Here is a 16567-nt window from a genome sequence, read left to right as displayed (position 1 = left end):
CAATTAAAGTCACTTTTAAATTAGATTTAACTTTATAAAATTATAAAGTCACTTTAGGAGAAAAATTAAATTCTTTTGGACACGTTTCCCTAGGCCAAAGATCAAAGCCTAGGGGAACCACCTGTCCTCTGGTACCAAATTTCAACACTCCCTCTTACCGAAGAAGGTGTTCCTCACCACACCCATCTTGTCTCTGAAGTAGACATGCTTGCCCCGTGGTAAGGCTTTGGTAAGGATATCTGCAACCTGCTCATCAGTGGAAATATACTCAAGCTTCACAACTCCCTTCTGAACATAGTCTCTGATGAAATGATAACTGATCCCGATATGCTTTGACCTGTCATGAAATACTGGATTCTCCGTGAGTTTAATGCAACTCTGATTATCACAGTAAATCACTGAAGGTCTCAACGGCTGACCAAATAAGCCAAACAACATCTTGCGAAGCCAGATAGCCTCACAACTAGCAAGACTGGCTGCCATATACTCTGCTTCCGCTGAACTCAGTGCTACTGACTGCTGCTTCCGGCTGAACCATGACACTACTGCTGAACCCAACCCAAAACAGCACCCTGAAGTGCTCTTCCTATCAGAAGCACAACCTGCCCAATCAGAATCAGTGTATCCTGCCAATCTCACTCCATCTCCCTGCTTGTAGTCCAGGCCATAATCCACTGTCCCCTGCAAGTACCGCAAGATGTGTTTTGCAGCCACCCAGTGAACCTTCCTAGGCTCACTCATAAACTGACTCATCGTGTTGACTGCAAAACAGATATCTGGTCTAGTGTTGACCAAATACATCAAGGAACCAATCAGTTGCCTGTACAATGTGGGATCCACCAACTCGGAATCTGAAGCATGAAGCTTCTTCCAATTGGTGATCATCGGTGTCGACATGCGTCTACAATCCTCCATGTGGAATCTGCTAAGGATGTCCACAATATACTTCCCCTGCCCCAGGAAGAAATGCCCTTCCTCCTGCCACACCTCCAAACCCAAAAAGTAATGCATCAAGCCGATGTCCTTCATCTCAAACTCCGCCGCAAGATCTCTCTTGCAGTGCTCTATGAGTCTCTCTGCACCTGTAATGATCAAGTCATCCACATACAGCACCAGAATGAGAGGCTCCTCACCAATCACAATAAAGTAAAGGTTCGGATCTGCCTCACTCTTTTTGAAACCCATCCCCTGCAAGTATGTATCTATCCTGGAGTACCAAGCTCTGGGAGCTTGCTTCAGGCCATAAAGGGCCTTCTTCAGTCTGCACACATGGGACTCCTTCCCATGCACCTCAAAGCCCTGTGGCTGCTCAATGTACACCTCCTCCTGTATGAAGCCATTGAGAAATGCGGTCTTCACATCCATCTGGTGGATCTTCCAACCCATCTCTGCTGCTATCAACATAATGGAGCGGATCGAAGTATATCGAGCCACGGGAGCGAAGGTCTCCTCATAATCAACTCCCTCTACCTGAGAGAACCCTCTAGCCACAAACCTCGCTTTGAATTTCTCAATGCTGCCATCTGCAGCATGCTTTACCTTGTAAAGCCATCTGGAAGTAACCACGTATTTTCCCTCAGGCCTCGGCACCACCTCCCAAACATCATTCTTCATGATAGAAGAATACTCCTCCTGCATGGCCTCTCTCCAGACCTGCTGGCTAGCTGCCTCCTCATAGCTAGAAGGCTCAGAGTCAAGGATGCTGGTAACCATTGCCATATAGCTACAAAACCTCTCAGGTGGTCTACTCCCTCTGACCGGCCTCTTCGGCTCAGCAACAGATGTGGCATCTCTCAAGGTGTCCTGGAGCCACTTGGGCTTTCTCTTCCCTGAGCGCACTTCTCCCACCGGAGAATGAAACTCCTCCTCCTCATCATCATCAGTAGCCTGAACTCCTGACTGTCTGTCTGCTGTCCTCCTCCCTGCACCTGAACCTGTAGAAGCTGAGGTACCATGTGAACTGTCCATCAATGGACTCCCTAGTGAACTGCTCTGTGAACTGCTCTGCATGCTGCCCGGAGCACCACCCCTCTGGCTCGGCGAGCCACTGCTCACTTATGGACCTGACATCCTCATAGATGTACCTCCGGATCCTCCTGATCCCTGCCCACTGGATCCCTGCGACTGACTCAACTGCTGCTGAGGGTCTGGCTGATCCAGATACTCTAACTCCCGTGACCTCCTAAAGGCCCTGTCCTCCTCAAACTTCACATCCCGTCTGACAACAACTCTCCTCTGTGCAGGAATGTAAATCCGAAAGGCCTTTGAGGTCTCACTGTAGCCCACAAAGATACCCTTCTCTGCGGTGGGCTCTAGTTTGGTCCTCTTCCCCTTGGGTATATAGGAGTATGTAATGCATCCAAAAATATGAAGATGACCAATATCAGGCTTCTTCCCAGAGAAAGCCTCCTCCGGAGTCATGTGCCCCAAGGCACGATGCAAACTCCTGTTCTGCAAGTAAACAGCTGTGTTGCAGGCCTCTGCCCACAAGAACAATGGCAACCCCTGATCATGTATCATGGCTTTGGCAGCCCCTATGATGGATCTGTTCTTCCTCTCCGCAACCCCGTTCTGCTGGGGTTGTAAGGAACAGTGAACTCCCTCCTAATGCCTGCCTCCGCACAATAATCAACAAACTCTCCAAGGGTGTACTCTCCTCCATTGTCCGACCTCAGGGACTTGATCTTTCGACCTGTCTGAGTCTCCACAAGAGCTCTGAACTCCTGAAACTGCTTGAAGACCTCACTCTTGGTCTTCAAAAAATAAATCCAGGTCCTCCTGGAGTGATCATCAATGAATAACACATAGTACTCATATCCACTCAAGGAAACATGAGACATTCGACCGCTCACATCGGAATGAATCAAATCAAGTATCCCCGTCGCTCTGCTGTCACTGCTGGGAAAAGGGGATTTGGCAAACTTGCCCATCGCACAACCTCTGCAAGTATCAAAGTGATCAGTACTGAAATCTGGCACACCTGTAGTGATCTCCCGCAATGTCCTCAAGGCTCCATGATACATGTGTCCCATCCTGCGGTGCCAAATTTCACACAGCTAAGAACTGCTAGCTCTGCTGTCGGTACTACTGCTCAATGCCAAAAGGGGCTGAAATGCAAACTTGTACACCTTTGCATGGCGTACACCTATCACTCTAGCTGAATCAGCTGGAGTGCCCCTGGGATACATCAACACCTGTCCTCCCCTGAACAGTACCTCATATCCTCTGTCCTCCAAAGCTGAGACGGATATGAGGTTCTTCCTCATCCCTGGCACATAAAGAACCTCTGACACCTTCAAGGGAGGTTTGGACTCCCTCTGAAATGTCACTGTCCCCACCCCGACTGCTCTAACAACTTTGTCATCACCGAGTACTACCTCAATATCAGTGCCACTCTCTGAAAGCTCTGAGAAGTACTCACGGACTCCTGTCATATGACGTGAAGCCCCACTGTCCACATACCAGATACCTGAAGATGCTCCGCTAATCGAGGGAAAAGCATGCTCCCTCTGAACCTGTGTGGCAGGTGATCCTGCACTAGAGGACTCACACGTAGTGAACGCAAACTCCTGGTCAAAACGACCTGCAAAGTCCTCAATCTCTGCTGAAGCTGCCACGTCCTGGTTCTTCCCCTTCTTCTTCTTCTTCTCCGGACACACAACTGCATAGTGTCCCATCTTTTGACAATTCCAACACTTCACCTTGGAATAGTCCTTCTATGTGTTCCCCTGTTTACCTTTACCTTTGCCTTTGCCCCCACCACTGCTTGTGCAGGCCTGCTTCTTCCCTTTGCCTTTCTTGCCTCCTGCCACCAGTGCTACATCCTCATCCTGCTCAACTGGCTTGGCTGCTCCAAGCTGACCTTTCCTGATCTCTGTCTGAATGCAATCATCCCAAAACCTCTCCCATGTGGGAAGGGTCTCACGTGCACAAACCCCATCAGCAAAGTTCAACCATGAACGGGGGAGGCCATTCACTGCAATCCGCACCAACTCAGTGGGTGGAATGGCCTCTCCAATCGCTGCCAACTCATCTCTCACATTAGTAATCTTTGTGAGATATCCAGCTGCACTATCATTACCCATCTTAATGTTCTTCAGCTTCTCCTTCAAGACCATCTTCCGGTTCTCATTGGTACTCTGGTAGAGATTGGACAATGCTGTCCACATCTCATGGACATTGCTCTTTCCTCTCACATGAGGAATGCAATGGTCTTTGATTCCGTCTAGAATCAGCCTCTTACCCTTGTTGTTCTTTCTATTATAAGCTGTCAACTGAGTAGCATCAGTAGGCACAACAACAGGGTTCTGTGTGGTATGCACCATGATATCCCAGACTTCTGCCTCCTCAAAGATACTATGCATTCTCTCCTTCCAAACGCTGTAATTTATATGCCCATCCAGCCTATCCTCCACCCTCAATCCCAATGACATCCTGTTGTCCTAAAACTGAAAAATAGCACTGCTGTAGTAAAGATAAAACTGCTGTTTATGAAAAAATCAGCTTGCTGGAATTTTCTGAGTGAAAAATCAGCAACTGTAATTTTTCCTTTTGCTGTCCCAAACTGTCCTTCAGCACTCAAGCTCCGATACCATGTAGAAATTTCTGTTTTCCCACCCCGGTTTTCAGTTTCTCCTTATTTCTCCCATGTAGTTAAATGCCATTCCCATAACCATACATTTAACAGATTGAAAAAAAAAATATTGCTGAAAACACAAATTCTGGAAATTTTTCAGAACGCTGGAAATTGCAGAATTAAAAATCAGATCAAAAATAGCGATTAAAACACATTAAAACACTGATATTTTTTGTCAACTTGACCCTGGAAAAACCCCCTACAACTCTTGGGGAAAACCAGTTTGAGAGCTCTTCTTTATTTCTGAAAATTGTCTTTTTACAGTGAGAATTATTCAGCAAAAAATCAGCAAGCAAATTTACAACTTATCTCCTTTCCCGTGCCTCACAGCAATCTGGAAATTACAGCAAACAGGACAGCAATAAATGCTGTACGGCCTCCGTTTTGTGTGCAGAAAAATCAGCAAACTGCTCCTCGATTTTTGTGCAAAAATCTGTCTTTCACTATGTGCTAAATCAGCTGTACAAATCTGCTTAACTGCTGCCTTGGAATGTGTGCCAAGCTGCTGTCTCCTTCTCCTCCCTGCTCAGAAATCTCTCTTGCTCTCCTTCTCCCAATCTGCTCATGAAAGAATGAATGACCTTTTCCTCCTTTTCCTCCTTTAATACAACTCCAAGTGACTTTTGGGTGATCCAAGTGACTTTTGGATGATCTCTAAATCCAATGGTTGAAGTAGATTTAGATCAATGGCTGAGATTAAATGCTCATTTAAATCTCACTTTCTATTTTTTAATTCACCCCACTTTAATAAAGACCCACTTAGTCATTTATTTCCAAAGTCACTTTTCCTTTCTAATTTTTCATTGACTTTATAAAAGTTACTTTAAAATTAGACTTAGTAAATTTATCACTTAAAGTCACTTTTAAATTAGATTTAACTTTATAAAATTATAAAGTCACTTTAGGAGAAAAATTAAATTCTTTTGGACACTTTTCCCTAGGCCAAAGATCAAAGCCTAAGGGAACCACCTGTCCTCTGGTACCAAATTTCAACATTTTTGGGTATTTTTTGTCACTGTTCGCCGCCGAAATTGAATTTTTTGTGTGGTGTGAGGAATTCCACTGGATGATTAATAAGATCAACCATGTTTTTGCCGACTTCTTGTCAAGTCCATGTCATACTCTCACTTTCCAACCACACTGAATTGTTTGTTGTCATGTCTTGGATCATTATTTTGTAATAGAATTTGATATGATTTTGTATCTACTTTATTATTTTTTAAAAGCTATTTTAATATAAAGGTTCAATGAACATGTTTTTGTCAATGTCATCATTTGTGTTTGTTTTACTAATATTGTATCATACATATAGTTTTTGCATTCATATCTGAATACATATGCATAAGCACATGTCTGAATGGGTATCTACATATGTGTTTGTAGATGTAAAGCACTCCTGAGTTTTTCAGAAATTAAAAAACGGGATAAATCAGTGGTTTCTCCATATTGACTCTACGGAAGATATCTGGACTCCACAGGAGTGATAATTGTTTAGAATACTGCCTGTCTGTGATTTGTATATCCTCACGAAATTGCATCTCTAACTTCAAATCGCTGCATCGGAAGAAACCCCTGGAATAGCAAGAGATCAATTTAGAAAATATCACCATAAATCATGCAATGAATCTACTTGTATCTAATAACTTCACCATTCTATTGTTTATCCATTATGCTATTTAGTATTGATGTACTTCTATCTACTCATTTTCATAAAATTGTGCACACTCTTACTTGAAACAAAGAGATGCTAGTATTTTTCTGCATTTTGCTACTTGTAAAATTGGGAGCACTATTTAGTGTCCCATTATTATTGTTTTCAGCAAAAAGAAGCAAAATGATATATGAAAAGAACAGTGGAAAATAATCTCAACCAATATGATGTCACCATAAGGCAAGAAGTTCGAGAGAGTAGATTATTGATAGTTGTTTATAAGGCAACAATTCAAGAGAGTAGATTATTGATAGTTGTCTATGGGAAGAATAAGCTACTAATTGTTAGAGCTTGTCAACCAGAATATATGTTTTCTTCTAGATGAATGCATATCTTCGTACTAAATACTAAATAGATATCATCATGATTCATATCTGTAGATGTTCTAATTTCTATAAAATCAGACACTATATTTCAATATTTATATATATATATATATATATATATATATATATATATATATATATCGTGTCCCTCGTGTTCTGTTTCCGGGGTCATTGTGTCTCGTGTCGATTATTCGTATTTACGTGTCCTCCGTGTCTTGTGTCTTCGTGTCATGTGACTTAGATATGATGTGATCCTCATGTTCATATATTCTATAATTTCCAAGTACAGAAAAATTTCATGACAGGTAGATAGATCCAAGTAGAAACAGTTATTTTGCAATGACATGTGATGAAAAGGAAAATAATAAAACCTCCCAATTAAATAAGCCAGCCGCAGCCGCGCGCTCACGAATTCGGTGCTTTTCTGTTTTATCATTTGAATTGAAATCAATATCCAAACTTGCAAAACTCTTCAAGAAAGCAACTGTGTCTGGAAAGCCATGTATGTCTCCGTGGAGAATCTCAAACTCCTCAATGCCTCTTAACAAGTAGAAGAAAAATTGGATTAGTAAAGCTAAAAGAATTATGTCTGAATTGTAAAAAAAATAGAAACCAAATGTACCAATAACTTTGAACTTACAGTTCTTCAGTGGAAGTCACACCATGATCATTTTTCTCTCCGAAAGGCATCAGAGAGCATAGACCAAGCTCATTTTCTGCATGTATATACCATTCTGGAATGCCAGTATCCCGTCCAGGAATCCTCTGTAACTGAAATCCAAGAACAATAGCATCTCGCAGCCTTCTTGCTCCACTATACTACAAAGTATTAAATAAAAACGTCAAAAACCTCAAAGTGCAAAACAATTTTTACATTCTAGAATAATTTCAGATGCACTTCCTTGACAAGCCTACATAGAATATCTGAAGATCTTCCAACAAATTCTTACAGCAGAAGCATATTGAACATGCCATAGATAGATGTCCTTTTGTAGCATGAAATTCCTTTTCGAATGGGAGCACAAAACGAATTCATAACCATCAGAGGATCAAAGGGCAAATACATAATGTATTTTCAGACAAATAAATCTTTTGTCGTACATTTTTAAGACTTAGTTTATGAAAAGAGCAAGTGATTCTCAACTTGCAACTTGTTTCAGCGAACAAAGCTTATTCTTTATACAGATAACTACATCACTTGTTAAGAGGGGTGAAAAAAACCTGTGAATGATGAGAATTATGCCCACATAAAGGCCACTGGAACTTATTAAGGAATTTGCAATAAAGACCTATTGAATTTCTTAGAAGCTTCCCTGTTTTAAATCTTATAAGAGGACTTCTACTACCTGGCATAACACAACATAACATCATTCTCTCATCTGACATATGTTGCGCAATACTTCCTTTATGATGCTCATCGTGCAACAGTGAGATGCAGTTTTACAGAGTCAATATCTTATCCAAATGGTATTGCACCAAAACCCATTGATATTTGATCTCGAGTCAATTGTCTTCTAGCTTTGGGGAAATTATGGCATCTAACTTCTGTTAGCTCGATGGAAGTTTTATTACAGAAATATTGTTATTATAATTTGATGATGCACTTTATTATGAAGTGAGTTGTGGGTTGAGGATATTGTATGACAAAAAGATCCAGAAGTCTCCACCAACATCCCTATGGCGTAACAATCATAGTGACATCAAGTTAACAAAGAACCCAATAATCCATGCATACAAAAAACATATACAGTTCGTCACCACAATATGTAATGTCCCTTCCTAACTTCATTTGGAACAAGATTAATCTCTACATTTTGGGGCGAATTTTGGAGGAGATGGAACCCATTCGATTTTATTAGGAGACTTAGACTTTAGTAGCAAGTTATTTTGGTTTGGTTAAGTTATACATGGGAGCCACCCATACTAGGAAATATGCACTCCCTAGTTCAAATTGCATGAGAGGGAAGTCGATGGTTAAGTGAGCGACCCACGATGGAGGGAAAAGAGCTCCACAAAATCCATAAAAGGAAGGCATCACTTCTCATTTGATCATCTTCGGCATATCGAAATTCTTTTTGGTTGCTCACGCTGCTTAGCCAAGTCACTTGTTGTTTAGCAAGATTTCTTCAAACGGAGAGCTCACCCTTTCTTCGGCGGACTTTGATTGCCACCTTAGAGAGGTTCATCTATATTCTTTGGGAAGATGTTTTCATTGTGATTTCCAGCAGTTGCATCCATCGTCTTAAGGTGGTGCATATTTAAGGCCGAGTTGTGATTGTGACATCTTTCATAGGAGTTTTGGTCGAGAGAAATTCCGGAAGCGAAGCTTAGGTGTGTTGGAATTTTTAAGTCTAACTGTTAGAAATCCTTCCTGTACTTTCTGATTTATTTCTTCCTATTTGTTCTGTTAATTAACAAGTTATTTACCACTTAAATACTGAAAATAAATACAAGTACAGTCTCAACACATACAGATCATCAATTGAAGGAAAAACAAGCACACAAGTGACACCGTTGTTTTTGAACTAATGTCCTCGGAAAAACCCAATGCAGGAAAACCGGTGCAGCTATCTGAGGGTTTTATTATTAAGCAATTTCATAATACAATTATCTCTAATCAATCCACGCTCAATCCATTACAATTACATATCTTATAATCCTAATCCTCATCTTCATTAACAAAAATAGAACTAGAGCGTGGATTGATTAGAGATAAATTAGTTTGTCGAGTGATTAGACATAAAATTTGGAGTTATATTAAATCTATTTTGGCCATATATGGGCTCCACAACCTTCTTGTGTTCCTGAGTGAGCCTGCAGAAGCAAAAAAGTCACGAAATTAGGGCAAAATTGGGCAGAAACGAGGCAGATTTGTGTTGAAACGTTTCAGTGACATTTCCAAATTAGGAAATGCCACCCAAGCATTTCAGTAGCGTTTCGGGGAGTTTCAGGTACAGGTACACCACCCTGGGGGTCATTTCCTGTAACATAGATTTACCCCTTAATGATGAGTCAAATTTTCGCTCATCGAGGTTGGGGCACGCAAGGGTTCCTTTATTATGTGATGGAGCATTTAATGTTCAGGAACCGGGTGATGTCTAATGAGGGGGATAGAGCTCAAGCTAAGTTTTTGCCCATGCGCTAATCGATGTCCCGACCATCTTTTGTGTTTTAACTTTTCAATTTCTTTTATTGTGGCCATATTATGCTTTTATCTTTCTTTTAACTGCATCAACCTTCAGGGTATAGGTTTCTAGCCCTGACTCAAGGATGTGTATGTGAGGGTGCCAATCCCAATGAACCAATGATAGCAAACCTGAAGAATGGAAGTGAAATCAATGGAATGATGAAGAGTGTTAACTATGGAATGATCATCAACACACCACTTCAATCCAAGTTTCACAAGTAGTGTTCCTCCTATAACCCTAAAGCCCCAAAGGAGGTCCCACTGGACTAAGGCCAAAGACTAACCCCCACAATAAGGTGAGAGTACAAGTTTAAAGTCAAGATCAGTCAATCATCCAAATCACCCCTTCATCAGTGTTTGAATGCCCAAAACATTAAGTAAAAGCACATGACTGCAAAATGGTTAGATTACTTGCCGAGTGATGACCCAACTTCCTGCAAGTGGAATGTCAGATGGTGGGAGGTGCTTGACTAGTGCAAATGGCGAAGAAATGTGGCATATCATCATTTACTGAGCAATGTAGAGGGCTGCTGGCAAGCTGGCTGTCCAAGATGGGAGAAAAAATTCTCCTATGAGGTTACCCACTTTTGGTGGGTAATGGATACTAGATAGTAAAAATAATCATTGAGAAAAGTATGCAACAATAAGCACTTAAAGAGTCCTTAGTTCAAATCTCCATGTATGTTTCCATGATGAATTCCTCTAACCTATGGTATTGCTATAACAAAGGGGACAGATAAATGTCATTTACAATGCTAAACCATGTTTGGCACCATTGCTTTGCAGGACATAACCCACATTAGCGGTATCCAAGAGGCATAGTGGTGGGCTATTTACACCATTTCCTGCAGTCATAATTAATTTATTTTGGCCCGCATATTCACTTCTATATCAGATAAAGGATTTTACAGTTCAGCCTGACAAATTTATTTATCTTGTTATTTCAAAAAATTGGCAACAAATTTTGTATTTTGTAATCAGCACAAATATTCACTTCATAATAAACTTTTTACAACAAGAAGACAACATAGTGCAACAGATAACACCCTTATAAAAATATGGAACTCCACTTTATGCTGTCTATGACAAGTCTCACTTGTCATCCAGTAGATCACAACCTTGATTCTCTTGCAACAAATTTTCATTACTCTAAAGTGTATTTCACTCACCACAGAATACAAGGGAGAGAAGAGGCTAATAGACATGAGTAATCACCTTCTCCGAAGTGTAAACTTTTCCAATAGCTGTGTTCTGCAAAATAGTTGCAGCTACCTGTAAAACAATAATATTAGCTATTGCTTTAAACTTTCCTCTTTACAATAGCCAATTTTTCTCTCCGATTCCATAACTCAATGACTCAGCACACATTCTAGAACTTATTGAGCAGAGTCCAGTGTCAGCAGAATTTTTGTGAAAAACTGAAACAAAGCCTGATGCCTGTTGAAACCTGCTTGTTTGTACAAATAAGAATAGCCATGATGCCAATGCTCAACTATCATAAAATCTTCACAAAAAATATATGATTGCTATTCCTGCTCTTAACCATGGAATCAGAATTACAATCATCCTGACATAAACATGAAATATCTAATAGACTCCTAACGAAAAAGCTAGCATCAATCTTGCTCAATGAAGGAGGCAAATCTCTGAATATAACAATGCAACAAAACATGAGCATACCTGCTGATAATGATCAAGGATAAATGTCTAGCATTAGATAATGGCATACCTCACCACCATTAATTGGTAGATCATAGCAAGGATTTAATTTCAGTGCACGCTCGAGATAAGGAATCCAATGCCCTGTTAGTAAATCGCATCTAATCATTTCAACACCACCCTGGTAATACTCTTCAAGACAACATGGATATAAAAATCGGACATAGATTGTATAGTTGCAATAAGACACATAAAACAGTAAAAAGGAGACTCCTGTTTCCAGTAAGATGTGATACCAAGGACATCGTAAGATAATGCATGGAAATAACAAGTAAATTCTCGCTTTACCTCAAGCATGTTGCTCAGAAAAGGCTCCTCATTGAAATAATCCCGGCGAACAAAGACAAAAGGTATCTTGTATGCTAATGCCTCACTGACAGTACCGTATCTAATTTTTCCTGGGGACAAGGTAGCCAACTTCATTCTTTTAGACTCGCCATATATACACACATTGAATGCTACAAATACTCTGAGCATATGAACATATTAATATATAACACCTTCAGAATATAACAACATACCTAGAATGCAATCACAAGCTGCAATTATATCGGGTGTGTACACATCTGCTGGAAGCCTTTTAAAGTTGCATGGGAACTCTTGCCTTGGAGATGCAGCACATACCTTCCTTGATGAAAAATCCCAAAACAGAGTATTAATTAAACTATCTACCATTTTTCTTTTGTCTTCATGTCATAAGTTATAACAGAATGAAAACAAAAACCTACAACTACAAAACATTAGCATATTTGCATGTTCTTTAATGCATACCAAGCATATCCAACCAGGTGGCAAAGATTCCTCCTTCAATGTCCATCTGGCTTGCTGTGTATCACATTTAATAAACTGTAACAGTCAGCTTTACAGAAAAGATAGATTTCTGAATAGTTACATGAATTGAAGGTAAAAAATGAATAACCTCAGAAAATGATACCACAATCTACTGACTGCTTGCAGGTAATTTACCCTCATATTATGTGCATGATGTGCTTTTCTTAAAAGTGAAACAAAAAACATATAATAAGGAGCTGCAAAAAACTTCTTAAGGGGATCACAAAATAGTGATCACTTGAGGTGCATAAGTAACTGATTAATTACAATGTAATTAGACTAGCCAACATACCTGCCTACAAGCATATATAAACCTACAGAGGATGATGCTAGCACCCAGGATTGTCTGCAATCTTAGTGTAAGCATCAACATCAACGATAAATCCATACTGGCATTATCATGCAGGGCATTATTGAATAATTTCAGTTTCATCATCATGCATCCACCATAAGTATAGTTCGAGATACATGCAGGCAATTGTTTGACATGCAAGATAGACAAAGTATTGAAATTTCTAAGTCTGACACATTAGAAATCCCTACTACATTATCTGGTTTAATTTCTCCTACTTGTTTATTCCATTAACAAGTTAATTATAAATATGAATACTGAAATAAACACAAATGCAGCTTTAACTCATATACAGATCAACAACTGAAATAAATGAGACAAACACACAAGGGACACCGTTATTTTTGGACAATCGTCCCTGGAAAAAACCAATGTGGGAAAATCGGTGCACTAGTTATGAGGGTTTTATTATTATCCAATTCCCTGAATACAACTAGAGTGCCAAAAATGGCTCACCCTTCAAAGAATTTCCTTGGAAGTAGTACCTCTTCTCGGAGACAGATATTCCGGTTGATCAGCCACCGAATGATCGATCCCACAGCAACTGCGGAAGCTCCCTAGCTGGACAGCGAAAGTTGCTCCAAGCTTCTCCACTGCTCTGTGTCACTCTCCAAGGACTGCGTCACCTTCTCAGCTCCAGTCTGCCCCACGAAAATTTCCAGTGTTGCCTCTTGGCCCTGCGTTAGCTCTGCTAGCCTCTGCACAGCTACTGCTACCTCTGCATCAGCCACTTGGCTCTCTACGTCAGCCCTCTGGCCCTCTGCGTCACCCACGCTGGCCTCCTCAGCCTCTACGTCAGTCCCAACTGCCTCTGCGTCAACCTTCCTAGGCTCTGCGTTGTCTCTCTAGCACTATCTTTGCCTCTCTGCTATGTATTCTCGGCCTTTTGTTGAACTGCCCCTCGCTGCAACAGATCACTAGTTCGATTCTCTCAGCAAACCCCGCTCCAGAAAATCAAACTGCCTGATCAATTTGGTGTGTCTCCAACTAACCCTCAAGCCTCATCTTACACTTTTCCTATTGACGATTCAACGGTCGAGATTAAGTCTCTAATCAACGACTAAGATTAGATTTGGCTTGATCCATGTCATTTAGAACACTCACCCAGTTTTATATTAATACCCATTAATATTTTAATTTTCCTAACTTTAGAGTTAGGAACCCCATTAAAAATATTAATTATTTTAATATCTCTCCAACCGAGTGGAATTTCCCCAAACCATTTCTGGGCCTTGGACACCTTATGTGCCTTAGCCTCTCCACCAATTTTCATGGCTAGATCACATCCAATGCTACCACAAATCAACACAAACACTTTTACACATACATGCATTCATTGTTACCTACATGTGTGGTTCCAAGCACTCTATGACGTTTGCATTACTATTTTGGAGCATGTCAATTTTTAGGCATGACTATTTATGGGTGTTACTATTTTTAACAAGTGTCACCACTGTTCACATTCAGGTTCTTTAGTAATGTCTATTTGTAGATGTTATTTATAGTTGGTTTCTATTTTAGCAGGAATCATTCTTGCTTGCTTCCTAGTTGGCGGAACTTCAGATTTTGGTACCCCCCATTTTTAGATCATTCCTATTTTTAGCAAGTACCACTCCAGGCAGACTACATGTATAGCAGGGTTCATGTGTGCAGCATTTCAATAACAGGATTTCATTTTCAACATTTCCTACTTTTTAGGAACACACTATATTACCTCTTCAACTTGCCTCTAAGAGGAAAAAGCCCTATTCCATGGATGCAACCTTGAGGTTACCTTAGGAGAAGTGCTAATGCCACCTTAGTATGGTTCTCCTTTTCACTTTTGGCCAGATCTCTAAGGCCAAGTGGGTATCCTTAAAGTATATCATGAAATAACTTAAGTCTATAATATTAATTGTTTGAGAACCCAAGAGTCCAAGACTTAGCAAGAAAACCCTATGGATGATAACAATACGGTGCAAAGATTCACTCTATGACACTACAACGAGATAAATCCAATAGGAAATGTAACTTTGAAAGTACAAGGATTCAACACTTAAGGAAGTCTTGAATGCTATGCTAAGTTGCATGACACAAGGAAATGGGTACATGTTTTTGAAACTGAAGCACACTGGAAACACAACCTCCCTGCCAAAATTTGTAATGAAGAAATGAGATTTCTATGTGTGTGCGCTATTTTATAAATAGCACATTATATTGAAAATTGGAAAGAAAGCAATATAAATAAATGAGCAAGAACATTTAAATGAATCATAATTGTCAAAGAAATTACCATCATCCCTTCTATTGGGATCCTCATCCTCTACCTCAATCGTCTAGGGGCATCAATCAACACCACCCAGTTTTGATCAAACTACCTAATCCAAGCTCTAAAATATGGAAGAAAAAAACTTAACATGCCTCATCAATGATTTTGGCTTGAGTGAAGGGCACATTTTTCATAAGGCTATGAAAGAGTTGTCTAACAATCAATGTCATCAACATCAAGGTACATATAGTTCTTGGTGCTCTTGATTAAATGTCAGTCCCATACCTTCATAGGCGATAGAATCTAATGAAATTGTTGCATTTTAAATGGGATATGAAGTTTTACTTTCTCCATATGAAAACTGATGAGGTTGGAATCACTCTCAAACATACTGAAACAATTAATGGTAATATTAAAAATCCAAGAAAATATCCTTTACTAAGAATTTAACATTACCATTAATTGTTTGCATTTTTTGTGCAACTTGACACTAAAACCCTCTTTTAAAGTAAAATTTCTGGTCCTAGTGACTTTTAGAAGGCTCATTGATTCATAATTAACCTCTAATTAGCAATGTTCCACCAAGGTTCCGGGACGAGGGGGCGAGGGAGCGAGGGGGCGCGGGAGCGGCCTATGCAAAAGCTCCCTACCATTTTTTAGGAAATGTGGCGGAGCGTCAAGGTCTTAAAAATTTATAAATATAAAATATAATTTATTAATTGAGTCCACTATGACAATTTGGTTTGAATTGAAAAGCTGCAAAGCATGATCATTGATATGAATTCCTGGAGCAAGAAAGCAATGAATTTGAAAATTTACACAATCCTTCTTAGAAGAAAACTTAAACAAAGAGAGAATTGTCCTTCTTAGAAGAAAACTTAAACATAGAGAGAACTCAGAACTATAGTGGATTATGTATAATGATTTTGAGAAACTGGACTTCTAAGTTCTTGACATATTAGTTAGGCAGGCCGTAGATTTTCAACTGATAATATTAATATATGAATAGCTATTTGGCAATGCTTCCATAGGACTAGCCCATAGGTCTGATATACCTTCACAATTCTGTTTTAGATACTGCTAACCTAGAGAAAAAGTCTAAAAGAAATCATTTTTGGAACTTGGACTAAATGGAACCTGGATGCTTTTTCCACAGGTAAAGACCATAGGCCTAAGATAGTAATAGGATGGCTGTCTATTGTTTATTCAGTTCCCAGGTAACCATTGTGACAGCCATAACCTTGTGCCATAGATTTTTCCATCGGCAATCTCATGCAAAAAATGATAGACACGTAAGTGGAAGTTACTTTCTTCTTTTCATGTTGTTAGACTGCTTAGTTAGTTTCCATTTTACAGATCCTGCTGGTTTCTTTCTTTGAGTGAATGTATATTTTGAACCCTTTAAGTTCTCATGGGATCAAAATTAGATGTCAAGGCAGAATTTTGAGAAATAATATAAGAAAGTAGTTGGGTGGCTGGTGGAATATTAACATTCTGTATTTTAATCAGGTCTTATTATATCAACAATATTATATTTCAGTCAGGTCTCATCAACAC

General features: G+C 39.8%; 1 pseudogene across 1 annotated transcript in view; it reads right to left on the bottom strand.

Moving 5' to 3' along the window:
* The window catches only part of LOC149200411 (L-arabinokinase-like), a 448322-nt pseudogene that overhangs the window by 227949 nt on the left and 203806 nt on the right, over positions 1-16567 (bottom strand). Inside the window, exons 10-16 of the transcript XR_016253365.1 lie at positions 12351-12404; positions 12101-12203; positions 11868-11977; positions 11590-11709; positions 11076-11132; positions 7314-7492; positions 7045-7213 (exon numbers count right to left, since the gene is read on the bottom strand). The product of XR_016253365.1 is annotated as an L-arabinokinase-like (transcript). The remainder of the gene's footprint in view (positions 1-7044; positions 7214-7313; positions 7493-11075; positions 11133-11589; positions 11710-11867; positions 11978-12100; positions 12204-12350; positions 12405-16567) is intronic.

The sequence above is a fragment of the Pinus tabuliformis genome, chromosome 2_1 (genome assembly GCF_031772625.1).
Source record: "Pinus tabuliformis cultivar Carrire ecotype Pingquan chromosome 2_1, CPIR1, whole genome shotgun sequence".
NCBI lineage: Eukaryota > Viridiplantae > Streptophyta > Pinopsida > Pinales > Pinaceae > Pinus > Pinus tabuliformis.
The sequence above is the reverse complement of the archived record's forward strand: the minus strand, read 5'-3'. Positions and strand labels throughout refer to the sequence as shown.